We start from the raw sequence: 17,176 nt of genomic DNA, 5'->3' as shown, positions 1-17,176 counted from the left end.
GGTGTGTCCAGGCGCTTCCCACCACCGGGGCAGGTGGGGTCTGACGGCGAGTTGGGAGCCACCAGAGTCCAAGCGGCAAGGTAAGGAGGAGTGTGATTTTAGTCCATACTTCCGAAATCACAAGGCTATTTTGGGGAGGATGGGGGAGGGAGGGTGGGTAGACAAGACGAGTTTGCTCTTTAAATGCAAGCAGCAGAGAGAGGATCCGAAGCAGGAAGCTGCCGCTGCTTAGTGGGGCTTCTCCAATTAGCAACAGCCTCTGCAATCGCCACAGAAACAATGATAACTGCTTAGCAACCGGCAAGTGGCGGCTGGGTGCAGGAAGGGGACCCGAGTGATGCGCGCTGCCTCCTCGCCCGCCTCCCGGCCCGGCGCCCACGGCGCATGCTCCGGCCGCCCGCTCAGCGGGGCTGGGGCTGCGGCTGGGGCTGGGGCTGGGGCTGGGGCTGGGGCTGGGGCTGGGGCTGGGGCTGGGGCTGGGGAGGGGGCCGCGGAGGCAGCGACTGCCGCGGAGACGCCGCGCCCGCAGCCACAGCCTCGGTCACCGCATCCATCAGGGCCCCGCGCCGCGCCCGGGTGTCTGAACCTGCGGCCCCCACGCAGGGCGCGCCAGACAGCGCATACCTGGACAGGGGGCAGAGGTGGCCCCAGGAGGGATGCCCTTTGTTTTTTCTTGGTGCAAAGTGTCTGATGCGTGTTTGAGAAGGAAGGGGGTCTGGGAGCACCGGAGGCAGGCAGCTTTTCTGTTTGCCCAGTGGATTTGGCAGGAACACTGGCTGTTGAAATCTTGGGCTTTATTTTCCTTAAAATTCAGAAAACTTATGTTCCATCGTTAGAATCAAAGAATCTACATTTCTCTAAGAAAATCAACCAGGACCTCAAGGGTGTTTGTCCATTAAAAGAAAGACAGGGAGAGAGAGAGAGAAAAAAAAAAACATTCCAGCCTGTGTGATGACCTTACAGAAACATGAGGGCTCCCCACTGTGTCCTGAGCTCAAGGAGAAAGAGACAAAGCAGGACAGGAGATGGACTGTCCAGCACTCCCTGCCTGAGGCCAGAGGCTGCTGTCGTGTCCTGACCCAGGTACCACTGCCCCTGCCTGGCTCCCTGCACCGGAGCAGTTAGTGGGTAGAGCGGAAATGCAGGCGGCAAACTCTAAGGAAAGTGCAATCAGCCAGTCATTTGCAGGTGGGAGTATCTCCTGGCCCTCCAGAAGCAGCTCAGAACTCAGTGCCCAGAGGCCTGGCACTGTTTCTCTGCACTCCAGGCCAGCGTGTGGCCAAGCTCTCTGTTGATGCATTTCCCACTCCTGGTCTGGAACCTCTACTTTCACCCATTGGCACTTGGTCACAGGCATTCACTGGCCTGAGAGTTTAGCCATTTATATATACGGGGAACTCTCAATAATAAAGTCCTTCAGGCCAGGGCCTGAATCAAACACAGAGTCTTTGCATCTCTGTGACGCCCAGTATAGTTCCTTACAGAAAAGAGGCCAACTAGACATGCTTCCATTTAAAAGGTGTTGAAGATTTCCCCTTGTTCAGCCCCTTTCCAATGCCCAGCACTGCTTCCCACCCCATCATTTTACAAAAACAAACCAGCCAGCAAAATGCAAGGCACTGTGGGCTTCTTTGGAATTGATGGCTGAATCCAAGTCACGGCAGAGTGGCTGGTCACCTCTACCACGGCCTGAACTTAATTCTGGTCTGAGTACGTATTTGGCAGACTCTAAGAAGTCTGGGTAGATGGCTGGTAGCTTGCATGGTTCAGCCAGGGGTAAAGAAATGAAAACCCCGTGTGAAACCCTTGCCGTGTGGTATGGGTGTGTGCTTGGCCTTGGTTGCACTGGCTTAGACTCCTGCATGGGACAGGGAGGTCCAGGGGTGGGTACAGCAGTGGTATCAGTTCTCAGCTTGTCTTTGTGACCCTGCCTACTGGGATGCTAGGAACCTAAGTTCTTATCAGTGTTGGTAGGAGGGACTGGGCCGGGCCAAGCAAGAGTCGGCCTCAGAGGGTCTTCCTACGGTCACAGGTTCCTCAGTGCAAGGTCCCTCCTTGGTCACATCTCTGGCCCTGGGAGCCACTGCGGTGTAAGGTCACCAAGCAAACCTGTCATGGAGGCCCCAGCAGCCGAGTAAACAGGCTCAGAAAGAAGGGCTGGGTAGCCAGGTGGGCAGTCACTCTCCCCTCACACACCTGAAATGCAGTTGACCCCTGGAGGACCTCAGTCACAGGGAAAATCACAGCCCCTGCCTTAAAGTAGACCAGCGCACTTTCAGCCTCAGAGTTGCTCAGGACCTCAGATCACCCTGTCCTTCTGGGATTCCTCTTAAACCTAAAACCCCAATTAGCCGGGCGTGGTGGCGCATGCCTGTAATCCCAGCTACTTGGGAGGCTGAGGCAGGAGAATCGCTTGAACCTGGGGGGCGGAAGTTGCAGTGAGCTGAGATGGTGCCATTGCACTCCAGCCTGGGCGACAGGGCAAGACTCCGTCTCAAAACAAACAAACAAACAAACAAAAAAACTAAAACCCCAGGGATGGATCAAATGTTGAGCTCCCATCTGTTCGCATCTTAGGAAGGATTCATTGCTAACCCACTGAGACCATGGGCTTGACCCAGGGGTGATATCCAGGAGGAAGACAGCAGACGAGAGGAAGACAGGTCTCCTTCATTGATTCCAGGGCCCCTGACCTAAACCCTAAACTGAGGAGCGGTACCACAGGGAATGCTCAGCAGTGCATACTGGGGAATCCATGTGGGTGCGTCCCATTTTCCTTCTCAGTAAAGAGCTTAAAATATTTTTTTACACCTAAACAAATATGGATAGAGTGCAAAGCTTGTGGATATTTGTAAAGTGATACATGATCCTTCAAAGGAATGTCCTGCTGGGATCAGACTGCTTGGACTTTGACCATCCAGGCCCCACCGGGGCTCCCCACCTCCCTCACTCATCTACTCTGCCATTCACCCATCTGTCATCAGGAGCCTCCAGGTGGGGAAGTTTAGGAATTACTGGTGGAGAACCAGGCCAGGTTGTGCCACTCAGTACCTTTCCTTGGAACATTCTGGTACCAGGTTCTCAGCTGCCCACCTTTTGACATACTTGACTTTGGCTGTTTTTAAAAACAAAAGAGCGAGATATCCTGCCATTGGTGACAGCATGAATGAACCTGGAGGAAAGATGCCAAGAAAAATGAGCCAGGCACAGAAGAACAAATGCGGCACAGTTCCACTTCTATGAGGCTTTGAAAGTAGCCAAACTCATGGAGGCAAAAGGGAACAGGGTAGTGGTTGCCTGGGACTGGTGGGAGCGGGAGGTGAGGAGTTGCTAATTGAAAGGCATAAAGTCTCAATTATGTGAGATGAATAAGTTTGACGGATCTGCTGTACAATCTTGTACCTACAGATAACTTGCACACTAAAAATCCGTTAAGAGGGTAGATCACAAGGTCAGGAGATCGAGACCATCCTGGCTAACATGGCGAAACCCCGTCTCTGCTAAAAATGCAAAAAATTAGCCAGGCGTGGTGTCACGCTCCTGTAGTCCTAGCTGCTCGGGAGGCAGGAGAATCGCTTGAACCTGGGAGGTGGAGGTTACAGTGAGCCGAGATTGCACCACTGCACTCCAACCTGGGTGACAGAGCGAGACTCTGTCTCAAAAAAAATAAATAAATAAATAAAAGAGGGCAGATCTTGTATTAAGTGTTCTTACCATAATGAAATAGGACTGCCTTTTATTCATATTTTAAAGTTAATCAGTATGCCTCCAGAGAACAAACATTGTACTTAAGTTTATCCTCTCAAGCTAAAGGTGTTTGCTTATTACTGCAAATACAGAAAGGCCTATCTTTCATTGGAGATCAAAACTAAATCTGCCTGGGCATTATCGGTGCCGTCATCTAGAGCTCCGTGGTCAAAGAGAAGGTTAACAACTGGCAAATACAGGACGTGTTACCCCCCCTAAAGTTGTGCAGACCAAGAGAAAATACAAGACTTTACAGGCTCATTTCTAGAAAGCAGCATCTATAAGTATTATGGTTTTCAGTAACTACGGGCTGCAGGAAAAGCAACTCAGAGAAGACTTGAGGATGAATCTAGCAGGGGCAAGAGTGGGGAAAAAGAGCCACTGCACTCCTTTCCAAGCGCTTTGCACAGAAGAGGTGCTCAATGAATACTGACTTGGCATCAGACATACTTAGCAAAGAAAGACACTACATGCTCACCTGCCCTTAATCATAACGATAACAATGGCCAAGCTACCTGCAGCGGTGGAAGTGCCAGATGGTTAATATCTGACCTCACGCCTCCAGCAACACCATGAGGCAGACTGTTATTTCCGCCATTTTACAGGTGAGGAAATTGATATTCAGAAAATTTAATATGAAACCCAAGGTCACTCAGAGCAAGTAAGTCACAGCAGAACTTGAACCTTGGCAGTCTAGACCCTAAACCACCATATAACATCGCCTGTGTGTGTGTGTGTCCTAATCTCTCTTCTTATAAGGACATCAGCCATATTAAATTAGGGCCCACCCACAGGGCCTCATTTTAACTTGATTTACCTCTTTAAAGACCATATCTCCAAATATCATCACATTCTGAAGCACTGGGTGTTAAGACTTCAACACATGGATTTTTGGGGGACCCAACAGCCCATAATAATGATTACTATCCCCATTTCACTTATGAGGGAAGTGAGGCTTGAACTGATAAGAAACTCTTCCAAGTTCACAGTCAGCAGAAAACGGCAGAGTTGGTATTCATATCCAAATGTTTGATCCAAGCCCTTGCCCCAACCCCACACACACACAGCCCCAAATCCCCACACACATATACACACATCCTGTGTCTCTTCAGGCCCCTCCAAAGTGCTTGGGCGGGAGATCCAGCCCCAAATTCTCCAAACAAGTTTAAGACGTCTCAAGTCATGTCTGTCTACTCCAGCTTCTGCTAAGAAACAGGCAGCTCAAGGGGTCTTGCTATGACCTTGACTCTGGGCCAGCGCCTCCCTTTGTGTCTAGGAAGAATTGCAATTTGATGGAGCACAAGTACCTTGCAAGGAGCATCTTGGAAAAAGTGCTGATCTCAGTGCCTCCCTAGTGAAGGCTCCTGGTGTCTGCGAGTAAAAGCACTTCCATTTTGCAGCTAAGTACTCTCGTGGTAGCCGATAAACACACTTAGCAAAGACTGCACCAGGGCCTGATGCTCAGCCAAGACAGGTCTTCTCTGTAGTCGCTGGGCATAGGTACCCCATGGAGCCTGGCGGGGCATGGGGGCAGGCCCACCTGCCAACCGGAGACTCCAGCAGCCGCTTGTCTTGCCATGCTATTTACCTCCCACTTCCGCGGGCACTTTTGCCCAATTCTATTAGCAATTTCTCAGATACCTGCAACCAGCCTGACAAATGGATTTGAGGCGCAATCAGTCCTGTGCAGGTGCAACTGAAGGGAGGCGTTTTCACTTGGGAAATCCAATCTAGCCTTAGCCATTCTCTCCCCTCCAGATGTGTCTGAGTAGGGCTGCTGGCAGAGGCACAGCTAATTAGGTTTGTTTGTAGCCGTGCAAGCCTGCATCCCTCCGCAGCCTGATGCAATTTCTCACCCTTCTGATTTACACTCACCTTGCCCTAAGTAGACAATCAGCTGCAGTCGCTTTGCTTCAAATATCATTTAATCAGCAAGTGTTTATCCAGGACCTACTATGTGCAGACGAAAGCCCTACAAGAAATAGGCCTGCCGTCTGATTTGCTCAGGAAGATAAGAGATCAAAATTTCTTTAAATTGTGAGTTGTGATGATTTTGGATTGTGAGTCTTTACCATCTGCAAGAGAAGTCACTTCTTCTAACTTACAATCCCCTAGAAATAAAAATGAATGTGGGGCAGCAGGGTACGATTCTTCTGGAGTCATGCCAGGATCCAAATAAACTAGTTGGAGAGAAAGAAACAACAACAACAAAAAACCCACACTTTTTCTTCAACTCATACAGAAAGACCAAGGTGGGATGGAACTGTGGATGAGTTTTCTGGCCTGAGGACCAGCTTTCCGACAATCGACCACTGCGTGCTCACTGTCACCTCAGACATTTCAACTAGAACTCTCCAGCTCCCACTGAGGAGTTCTCCCTGCATTTGGAGGCTTGTTTGGGTTTGTTTTTGGTTTTCTCTTGCACGCCCATTACTTAAATGCTGAGGTCCCTGGAAGCTGCTGGGTCTGCGTGGTCAGGGCTCACCGGGGCAAGGAGCCGTGGTGTGTCCAGTAATCTAACCCTGGGGAATTATTTCTTGTTCAGTAAGAATGTCTCAAAGAAGACCCAAGGCGAGTTGGTGTGGGCAGGGAGGCCGAGGGTCTCGCGGATGAGAATGCAGACCAGAGCCAGGCCCAACAAGCAAGGCTGAACATCTGGGCCCATTTTGTCCACACTTCAAATTATAGCTGGGAGAGTGAACTTGGTCCAAAGTCTGTCCCTCCCCCAGGCTTCAAGAGGAAGAGTTTCCTCTTGGGAGTATAAACCAAGAGAGCTGCAGGGGCCACAGCTTTCCCTCCCAGCAGGGTATGGACGGTGAGGGTTGGCTGGGACAGAGTTCCCAAAGGCCCTAACCCACTCATCACCTTCACCCCATGCTTCAGGCACTACTGCTAGAGTAAAGGATGCAATGATTTTTTCTTTGGTTAAAAGAACACGGGTACATCTCTTGAACTAGAAGTGGGAAAAGGCTAGGGAATCACACCCGGGTGATCTGGGGCTTCCTTCATTTTAAATTCTTTATTTGTAAGAAAAATAAGAATGTGGAGGTGCAATAAGAGCACAGGAACACATCGCTTCTGGGTAGTTTAATGTCTGCCTGCCCTTCCATGTCCCTTCTCTTGTGTCTCCATAATATTAGAATGCTGTGGATAAGGAGTACATCCCCCACTGACCCGGAGCCCTCTAGATGAATGGGCTGCACACGCAGCAGGGGTCTCCAGAGACGCACAACCAATAGTGTGTGTGTGTGTGTGTGTGTGTGTGTGTGTGTGTGTAGAGAGAGAGAGACAGATTTTTAAGGATGGTGGATTGTGGGGGCTGGCAGATGTGAAGTCTGCAGGGCAGGGCAGCTGGCTGGAAACCCGGGGAAGAGTTGGTATGGTGGCTCAACCCTGAAGGCTGTCTGGAGGCAGAATCCTTTCCTCCCTGGGAGACCTCATTATTTTCTCCTAAAGCCTTCAACTAATCGGACGAGGCCCACCCACATGGTAGAGGGGGAGCTGCTCTACTCCATGTCCGCTAACTGAATTATCAATCACATCTTCAAAACAAAACTCCACAGCAACATGTCACCTGGTGTTTGAGAAGAAGCTGGGTACCGTGGCCTAGCCAAGCTGACACCTAAAACTAACCATGACAGGCAGCAACTGGAAAAGCTTGTCGCAGCATCTGTCAGCGTGCACGCTCTTCATTTACTCTCCCTCTCCTTCCCGCCTTTTCCCATCTTCCTATCTGGAATGCTTGCTACAATCTGGAACCATGAGACCAAACCCTTCGTGGGAGAAAACATAATAGAAGGAGCAGAGGCTTTTGTGAGAAGAGGAGCCTACTATCCCTGGACTGCTTGTCTCCAAACTGTATTTACAAGAAAGAGAAATAAACTTCTGCTGTATACAGGGCACTGTTATTTTAGGTTTTCTGGCGTGCACAACCAAGCCAAAATTGATACAGTACAAGTCCTTCTTCTGTTTTCTGTTCATATTACTCCTATCCATTGTGTTCAGAGTGTCCTGAAGAGACAGCAGAGAATACTGGCAAGGAACAGTAGCTGGTTTGCCTTATTGGACCTACTATATGTATGTTGATTTCCAGGTGTAGCAAGTGCATGAGCATCTAAACAAGGGTAGGAAAACCAGGGCTCATGGGCCAAACCTGGCCCCCTTCTTATTTTGTGAATAAAGTTTTATTGGAATGCAGCTATGCCCATTTACTTATATACTGTCTAATGGCTGCCTATGTACTACAACAGGAGAGGTGACAGGTTTGACAAAGGCCATGTAGCCGTAAAGTGTAAAATACTTATTACCTGGTTCTTTGCAGAAAGAATTTGCCCACCCCTGGTCTACAGCAACTCTGTTGCAGGTCAAGTAAAGGTAGGTCATTTCCCTCAGTACCGCAATTCAATAAAAAAAAATCTTCTGATATTAAAGTAGGCTATCCCTCACCCTCCAAAAAGAAAAACAAGAGAAAAAAATAAAACAGAATACATTTCACAATCAACCTAGCAGATATGCCTTTCAGGAATAAAGATGTTTACACTGCTTAAGGCAGTACACTTCCTACATGGCTTGTCAGCATTTATCTCCTTTCTTGTCTACCATGAACTGAGACTGAATGACGGATCCATCCATGGTTAAACGTGTGAACCCTAGCTGCATCCTCTCCAAATGCCACAGCAAGTTTCATCAAACAGGGCTCAGTATCCAATCCTAAGGAACTAGAATCTCCTACAGATTGGGGAAATGCTGAAAGCATTCAAAGAGTTCACCAAATCCATACCCACTATCACTTACAGTTAGTACTCAAATGTATGTGTTTGAATAAACAGGTGCATCATGTGGGGTCTTCAGGTTTCAGGGAATTCTAGTATATGTCACATGGGAAGGCTTTTCATCTTTTCTCTTCCTAAAAGGCACTTCCCTTACTCATCATAAACCTTCATGACAAGATAACGGTAATCACAGTGCTGCCGCTAAGGCTGTCACTTTTCCTGGGAACCAAGGACACAGGAGGCTGGGCCTGAGCCCACGTGTCCAGCTGCCTGGGAAGCCAATGGCTTTGTGTTTACTGACAAACTGCTATGTGCTAGCTGCTTTGTATATAAAGTCAGGAAATCTTCTCTCACTGTCTCACCGGCTAATAGAAGAGGGAAACTTGTAAATAAATGTCTTTTGGTCCTATCTTAAGAATTACAAGAAGATGGACTATGGGGATAGTGTGGAGGCAACCTGGGTGTCCATCCTTGTGGAACAGATTGGATGCAACCATGCAAGGCTAAGCAGCAATTAGAAGCAACGGCAGCCGGGCGCGGTGGCTCACGCCTGTCATCCCAGCACTTTGCGAGGCCGAGGCAGGCGGATCACAAGGTCAGGAGATTGAGACCATCCTGGCTAACATGGTGAAACCCCGTCTTTACTAAAAAATACAAAAAATTAGCCAGCATGGTGGCAGGTGCCTGGAGTCTCAGCTGCTCGGGAGGCTGAGGCAGGAGAATGGCGTGAACCTGGGAGGTAGAGCTTGCAGTGAGCCGAGATAGCACCACTGCACTCTAGCCTGGGTGACAGAGAGAGACTCCGTCTCAAAAAAAAAAAAAAAGAAGAAGAAGCAACGGTTTATGCATACACAGAGCAATAAGCAATCGATTATGTGTACACAGAGCAACAGGGAGGGAACATAAACACAGTACTTAAGGAAAAAAGAGGAGTCTAAATATAAATGTAAATACGCACAAAACACATAAGGCATCCATGTATAAACTCAAACCATTTAACAAATTAAAGAATACATTTCTACAAAGAATGTGTTTTGCCAAAATTATATACAAACCAAAAGCTACCCATCAAACATAATATCATGTGTACTGAGGGTAGGGCGGGGAAGGGGAGTGGATTATGAGGGAAATAAGGAAAAAGGAAGTGAAGGAAGGAGGAAGAAAGTACGACGGTTCTTCCTAGGATCATTGATGCTGGTATGCTATGAACTCCCCGTCTCTAAATCTCTTCCCTCACCTGTAAGTGAGGGTAGAGAAAGCCAAAATAAAATGTACTGAGGGCCCTCTGCAGCCCTGCATTATTACACATACTATCTTATCTAACCTTCACAAGGATCCTAGGAGGGAATTTACAGATATGAAAATTGGGGCTTAGAGGAAATGGATAAGTTGTCGAAGGTCACACAGATAGTGGTTTGATGGATAGCTCAGGTGTAAATCCCATCTCTAACTCTCAGTCTGCGTGATTTGTATGAACAACACACTCCCTAAATTCGGTGTTCAGGTTACCCTCCAGCTCATGTCTCACCCCAGCTTTGGGCTGGTGGCCTCCAGGCAATCATGAGAGGAGACCAGATGCAATACTAACCCTGCGACAGTTTGAAAATCATGTTTTAAAATGCTCATGTTTCACTCCAAAGTGGCTGGATTTCATTCAGGTTGTTTTGCTTCTCACGTCTGGCCCTGCACAACTTCACATCCTTGAATGCATCTGCAGAGCAAGGGAGCACTGGCACAGGCAGGTCTGCCCACAGGTTGGCCCTCGATGGCACGGCACCGCCATGCTCCTCCTCGGTCACCTCCTGCCACCAGATGACCTTGGCGACGGCAGCGTGACAGATGCCTTGTTTATGTTTTTTTAACGGCTCCAGGTGACATTTCTGGGGCTGTCTGCTCAGCCAGAATTTGGTGCCAGCTGTGGAACAAGCCCACAGATTGTCAGGGGAACACACACCGGGGTGGGTGATGCAGATGTTTCCACTGCCGTGCTGTCTTCAGTGGCCTGTAGGGAAAGGTATCCCAAAGAAACCCTCTGGAGTTGTCCCCTGTCTGGGGCTCCAAGTCCTCTTCTTGTTTCCCAGAAACTCTGCTCCCCTCCATGCCTTCTGGGCTAGACCTCGCTGTTTAGCAACAGGATTGGAGTCAGGAAAGATTTTCATGCCGACATAGGAGAATATCTTATGTGAAATATCCCCCAAACCTTCACGTGCCCATACTTTATTCTCAACATGAAATACATGAACTAACAGACCCATGCAGAAAATCTCCAGAGAAGGCTCAGTTCGTACAATCCCTATTGGCCAACTTTGCAACACATATATGATTTGGCCTTGGGGAGTGGTGTAAATGACAATATAAATGACATTCAAGTAGGCCACTAAAAACTGGAGATAAGTATAAGCAATGGAAATCTAAAACACTTGGCATCTTCCCCTAGAAGGCATTAGCAAAGACACCAGCTCCAGCCCCACTCCCAACTCCTTCCACCTGATGAGCTCCTAATCATCCTTCAGTGCCCCGTACAAATGTCACCTCCTACCCCAGGCTTATGGGAAGTGCTTGTTACCTTAGAGCATCACTGACCACTTCTCTGCCTGGCCCTGCCTGTGAGTTTCTCCGTGGCAGGGACCAGGTAAGATAAAGGGTTGCCCATCAGTGAAAGGAATGAGCTTTGAAGTCAGAATAATTTCTTGTTTGCAAATCCCGGGTCCTTTCGCTTGCTGGCTATGTGCACCAAAGTTAATGAGATAAAAACTATGTAAAGCAATGGACATATAGTAGGGACTCCATAACTGGCTCTTATCATGGCTAGGCTGAGGGCTCTGTAAGGGAAGGTCTTATTCATCTTTGCATCCTGCGTGCACTTAGCACACAGGAAACAATGAAATAATGTGTGTATCAGGGAGAGAACTTTTGGAAAACCTGAGTGTCACCTAGACTGAAATCAAGAGACAAGAGCATCTCCATGTGATACACTTAGATAGGTCAGAACCAGTTCATTCACTTTAGGCAACTCATCATCTGCAAAGCAATGCAGACAGAATTGCAACACACAGAGCTTCTCATAGAACCTCACAGGGTAGTATGGTCACAGTTCATGAATAACTGAAAGATGTCAACATGAACTAGAAAACATTTATGTACGTCGCCCTGGGAGAATGGAAATGAATTCAGCAGAAAGAAAATGTGGGCCAAAATGACTCAGCCAGATGTTTGCAGATTGTGCTAGAGTAACCTTTCCTAGGCTGCCAGGATGAAGGAGTTGATGGGGGGAGGCTTGTCTAGAACTTGGGGCTCCATTTCCACCCTCTCCCCTTCTCATCCTTCAGCCCACACAGCTCCACTTTTATCTCCTTTATGTGAATTACAAGCATTGGAACAAAGAGCTCTGCAGCTTAAAACACTTGGGGATCACTGAATCCTACACTACAGATGAACACTTCTGAAAGGAGCAAGGACAAAAAAGGAGGAGAGATGACCACTAAAGCAAAGGCTTCTTACATGTTAGAAGTCAAAGATGAAATACCAGCGGAAGCTAGATTCCGTCATTCATCAGACAGGCTTAAGTATTACCTATGACTTATATCTTAAGTGTTTCTTTTGCTGAAAATTAAAACTAGGTGAAAGTCATTAGGAAATAGACCTCAGCCTATCAAATTAAAAAAAGAGTATTTCCTAAATGAAGTAATAAATGAGATATGGAATGGGAAGTCAGAATTGCCACCAACCCCCACAAGAAACAGCAAAGATAACTACTTAGGGAACATAAAACACCAAATGAAGACAATTACCTTTCTAAGATAATTTTTAAAGCCCAAGATTTCTATTATGAAATTAATTTAATCTGTCCTGTATTATGTACATCAGTGTTAAAAGAGAGAAGGTAGAATAAAATAAAAAAAGTAAGTGGGTAAATATATTTTAGGTATTTCCTATTAGAACATAAACTCCTCAGAAAGGTATTGTTTTGTGTAACTTTTGTGAAACGCGATTTCCTGTGAACTGTTGGAACTCCACTGTGCTAAGTTCCCTGGGAAATCAAAAACGAGACTCTGCCTGCCTGTGGACACAGGATTCCTTTTATTCTAAAGCATTTCTCTCCCTTTTAAGAATGTTCAGATCTCTTAGCTTCTCCAGATGACCTTCTGAAGTTGACACCAGAGCCAAGTCCTTCAGAAACCTCAGGTTCCAAGAGTTGTTAACTTCCCATTTTTGACATATTTATTTGTATAATATACCAAACTGCCAAATCAACCCGGGGCTTTGGTGCAATGGGAAAAAGCACATCTGAAATGAATTGGTTTCATAGTGAATTATGTGTCTTTACAAACATGCTCAGATGAATGCTGACAGATTGCCCTTGTACTGAACATAGTATGCTGGGAAATTAGCCACGTTTGAGCCAGATCCCAGAAAAGATGCAAGACTGAAACTCACAAGACGATTGATGAGTTCTCAAAGCCCACCCTGTGTGGGAAGACAGAGAACAGTCGTTAACGGTGAAACTTGTGGGGGACCAGAAAATCTGGTATATATATATTTTCCTTGCCTAATCGCAATTAGGTTTTTATCCTTTGTCGGTGGTGCCATTCATAAAACTATTGATAACAGATACAGCTGACACAAGACGTGAGTGCCATATCTCTATATTGACCTGGTTTTGAGAATCTGTCAATGGATCAACTTGACAGAGAGTAAGGACTAAATTGACGAGATCCAGGAACATAGTTCAGAGGTTCAGGGCTACCTTCTTCCTTTTCTCTCCTCATCTGCTTTCAGACGTCCCCCTCATCCTTCAGATTAACTGGCCCCCTGATGTGTACAGATTCCTGCTGTACCTCTGAAAAGGAATGAAGCTGATATGCTCCTTTATTCTGAGGTATTAAGATGGAATATGCTTTTCTTCTCTGAAGTGTTTATGTTTAATAGGAAATTCCTAAATGTCCATGCCTAGGTTCATTCTGGTCAGTAACTCACCTCTGTGCAACCTTCTAAGGACAAGATGAGAATATGGTAAAACATGGTCAATTGGACCGGGGTTTGTGGCCTGACCAAACAACAGCCAATCTGTAGCCAAAAATTCCACATGAAGAAATGAGTCAGGTCAATCTTATTTTCCATTGTAGGAACCTGAACTTAGAAATTCAGGAGTCTGTTAGTGGCTAGCAGGGCAGACTGAAGCTTCAAAGTGCAGGAGAGAGAGTCTAGGCTATGAGGACACAGCCATTACAAAGCAGCTCTGATGGCAATGCACATTCCAGAGGTAGAGAGAGGAGAAGCCATGAGCGAGCATGGAATCCAGTTGTTAAGAAGCAAGAAGGAAGCAAGGCCTCGCTGATGCAAGAACTGGACCTTGGAGTGGTCTTGGTTCCTGGAGACTTGCCAGTTTTCACTTCTAGGGGTAGGGGCTGTGTCCTTACCATCACAAGTTTTATTCAGAGATAACTGGAATGCCACTTCCCTTTTTGCAATGAAACCAATCTGAGCCTGCATTTTGGGGTTCATGCAAACTCAGAGGCCTCCATTTCAAGCCCAAGTTGGTTTCTAATGTAATGTTAGGGTGGTGGTGATGGGCAAGTAAAAGGTCCCAATAGGTCCTAACAGGGATTTGCAAGGCCAGGATCCACCTCAGTGACCCTCTCATCTCAGGGGTCAGAAGGAATTCTTATGGGATTGTTTTTGGAGGGGAGCGGTGGCTGCAAACTAGGTCAGGTTCTGAAGCCCAGTATTTTCAACTTCCTGAGAGTTTCCACTTCACCTGAAATGAGAGATGGTTATTGGATTCCAGATTGGTCCCTACTTTTGTTTTGTCTCTCGTTTAATTTTTATTGAACATCTATCATATCCCAGTTCCTATTTAGACACTGGGGAAGGTCTATCCATACAGGACAGCCCCTGGCTTTGAAGGGCTCCAAGTCTGGTAAGAAGGCAAACAGGGAAACAAACAGACTCTCTCCAGATAAACACAGGTGTGTGCAGAGGAAGAGCAAGGGACCTGCGATTCTAGAATGGCTCATGTAAGAAGCCCCACGGGAACACCAGGGGCCAGTGGACTAGAGGAAAATGGCTGCCAAGTGGAACATCACATACAAATGAGTCATGAGCAAGAGAGATTTTTTTTTTTTTTGGAGACAGAGTTTTGCTCTTGTCACCCAGGCTACAGTACATTCATTGGTGCAATCTCGGCTCACTGCAACCTCCACCTCCCGGGTCCAGGGGATTTTCCTGCCTCAGCCTCCCTAAGATTTTGAGGAATTTTCAGGAATGTGCATGCCTGGAGTGCAAGGCAGGGGGGTGGCAGGGAGCAGGGCGAAGGCTCAGATTGCCAAGGAGCCCATCCACTAAGGGAAAAAATCAACTCTGCAAAAATAAAACCAAAGGTATTTTTTCAGAGTGTAGAAGATGGACTGGGGCCGAGATACCAGTTTAGGACATTTTTGGAATGGTCCAAGAAAGAAATAAGAAGTGCCTGAAGTAAAACATTAGAGATGAATAAAAACTTAAAATTAAAATGATGTATCAAGGTATCATTGAGAGAACACGTTGACCAATTACAATTTGATCATTTTCTTTAGAGACGTTTGGCTGCAGCAACATAAATAATTCTCTTCAAGACTCAGAAGAAGGTACTGGCAACATGAGCAACATTTGTCCTTTGTTTTTACCTTTCATTTGTACTTTTCCTTGGCACTGCACTGTGTCCATGTGTAACTTAATAATAAATGATTTCATAATGATGGGATTGAATTGCAATGATGACACCTCATTCATTTTTCAACATCCTCGCCCATCTGGTCATTCCAGCAAGCATCACATTTTCTTCCAAACCTTGTATTTCAACCTATGGGCTCCTTGTTCCTTGTTTGATTAGCCTCATCACCCTGGCTCATGGGATGAGACTCGGTCAGGATTCAGGGAATCTAGCCTCAGTACCCTACCCATGGCATAACGCCAGGACTGCCATCCCCATCAGACGCTGGGGTTGGGATGTTAGGCAATGACAAATAAATACATCAAAATTCAATGTGTAAAAATTAAGTTATGCTCTCTGAAGTTGTGCAGAGAAGGTGGTCCTGCCTAGGTGTTACCACAAGGCCTGCTACTGGCACACACAGTTTATTTATGAGTTGCAGAATCACCCTCACCTTCCAGGCTCACATTTTGTCCCACACTGGGTTTCACTGGGGAAGGGACCTGCCATCCTAGTTCACTGCTATATTCCTGACACCTTATTTAGGGCTTAGCATATAGGACGTGCTCCCTAAATATCTCCAGCCACTGAAGGCATGAGAGGATTGAACTAGCTGAGTGGGTCCTAGTCCTTCTGACTTTCACCCTGGATTCAATGTTGCTGGGGCCTCACAAGCCATAGGTCAAAGTCAGGATCAGATGGGAAGGGCTCTTCGTAATTAGATCAGTTACCCTGTGCCTGCTGTGTTACGCATCCCACACTGACAGCCTCTGCTCATCCTGCAAAGGATCCCATGCAACCCTGGGAGTGAGCAGCCAGGGTCCGGATGACTTATCAAGTCTCGGAAATATTTTTCCATCATAGTTGATGACTGCTTTTTATTTTCAACCTAGGCGATTCTATTTGAAACCCACCTCTCCACTAACATTTTACCTTCACCAGCATCCCCCTTCTCTCATGGCATTTTTTTCTCTTTCTTTCATCAGCTTCTGTTTAGTATTATCGTCTGCCCAGAAATGACTTTTGCTGCAACTCTGCAAGCCGTCCTTTTCAAACAGGGCTGCACTCTGGGCACATTGTATTCTCTGAACTTAACCAGGACAAAGAGATGGTGAGACAATAGTTAGTCAATCTCAGGATGGCAGAGTCTGGCATTTTAAAAATAAACCATTCTGAAATTGATATTTGTGCTAAAGTATAACTTTCTCTTTCATTTTGCTCTATCCACATGGAACTAGATCTCTTTAAATGTCCTCTATAATGTCAACGTAACAAAGGCAGGTATTTGCATCTGTTTTTTTTCACCAGCATATCAGAAGTGCTTAAAACAGCGCCTGATTATTTATAGTAGGTGCTCAATAAATATGGGTTTGAACATTTATTGACACAGAACCTTGCAAGGAGCAAAACTTGGAGAGATTCATTGTATAAATCAAATTGCTTTATATGAATCATGGCCTCCATGCAGACAACAGCTTATTTTAAAAAATGCTTTTACACATGATGACATTGTTCAACACTGCCTTAAGAAGTGGGTAAGGCATAAATCGTCTCTCCTCTCCTAAGGAAGAATTGACACAGATGTCAGATGTGCAGAGAGATTGCACTCCTGGTCTGAGGTCACACAGCTGGTCAGTAGCAGAAAGTGGGATCCGAGTTTTTCCTGGAGTCCTCTGGACACTGGTGGCTTCCTTACAGTGGGAACCCTGGGTAGCTGAGGCATCTCAGTGGACTCTGTCTCTCCCACATATATTCCCTCGGTCCTGATGCACAGGTCTTATCTTCCAGTGTCTTGTCTTCTGCTCACATGCTGCCTCCTCTCATCCCTGTCCTTGTCTCTGGGCAGGAAGTTCACACAGCAGAGCTCAGCAGGCTCCCCTGCTAGGCTGCACTGGAGAAGGAATCGGGAATGACCCTCTCTCCAACAGTAACTAGTAAGAAAACCAGAGGAAGTTTTCTGTGGCTC

The 17,176-nt window shown here is 46.7% G+C and overlaps 1 protein-coding gene and 1 long non-coding RNA gene across 6 annotated transcripts in view; one reads left to right on the top strand and one right to left on the bottom strand.

The window, feature by feature from the left end:
* The window catches only part of DPP6 (dipeptidyl peptidase like 6), a 1,137,219-nt gene that overhangs the window by 587,938 nt on the left and 532,105 nt on the right, over nucleotides 1-17,176 (bottom strand). The window lies entirely within an intron of this gene.
* LOC104007475 (uncharacterized) lies at nucleotides 2-15,391 on the top strand. The gene is made up of 3 exons (XR_681698.3): nucleotides 2-80; nucleotides 13,299-13,398; nucleotides 15,095-15,391. It is a non-coding gene; the product is annotated as an uncharacterized LOC104007475 (long non-coding RNA).

This window comes from Pan troglodytes, chromosome 6, assembly GCF_028858775.2.
Source record: "Pan troglodytes isolate AG18354 chromosome 6, NHGRI_mPanTro3-v2.0_pri, whole genome shotgun sequence".
In the NCBI taxonomy this organism is placed as follows: Eukaryota; Metazoa; Chordata; class Mammalia; order Primates; family Hominidae; genus Pan; species Pan troglodytes.
The sequence above is the reverse complement of the archived record's forward strand: the minus strand, read 5'-3'. Positions and strand labels throughout refer to the sequence as shown.